Below are 431 nucleotides of genomic sequence, written 5' to 3'. Positions count from 1 at the left end.
ATATATTCTAGGAACAGCAAGGAGATTAGGGCAGTGACTTGGGGAGGGCTGTGTCCTGGGGAGGGCTAGCTAGCAGGAGGAAGCCTGAGGCTTCCTGGGGACAGGTCCTGCAGGAGGAGGCCCGGAGTCTCTGACACATACAAAATACCCCTCATCTTACCATCCACCACCCACCACCCCTGTATCATCTACTTCCCTATGTTGGCAGAGAATACAGCCTGCCTGATGCATGTGCCTTGACAACCAGGAGAACAGAGTTGCTCTTTTAATGCAAGGTTTTTTCACTGTTATTTTAAGTACTATCCTATAGATGGGCATTTAGGTTTATCCCATTTTTTTCGTATTATGAATTTGTGCCAATACTATGCATGCATGGATGTCTCCTTCTGATCTTTAGCTGGCATCATGCTCTGTGGCCTCTCCAGGGAGTG

The sequence above is a fragment of the Bison bison genome, unplaced genomic scaffold (assembly GCF_000754665.1).
Source record: "Bison bison bison isolate TAMUID 2011002044 unplaced genomic scaffold, Bison_UMD1.0 scf7180017864144, whole genome shotgun sequence".
Taxonomy (NCBI): domain Eukaryota; kingdom Metazoa; phylum Chordata; class Mammalia; order Artiodactyla; family Bovidae; genus Bison; species Bison bison.
Note: the sequence above shows the minus strand (reverse complement) of the source record.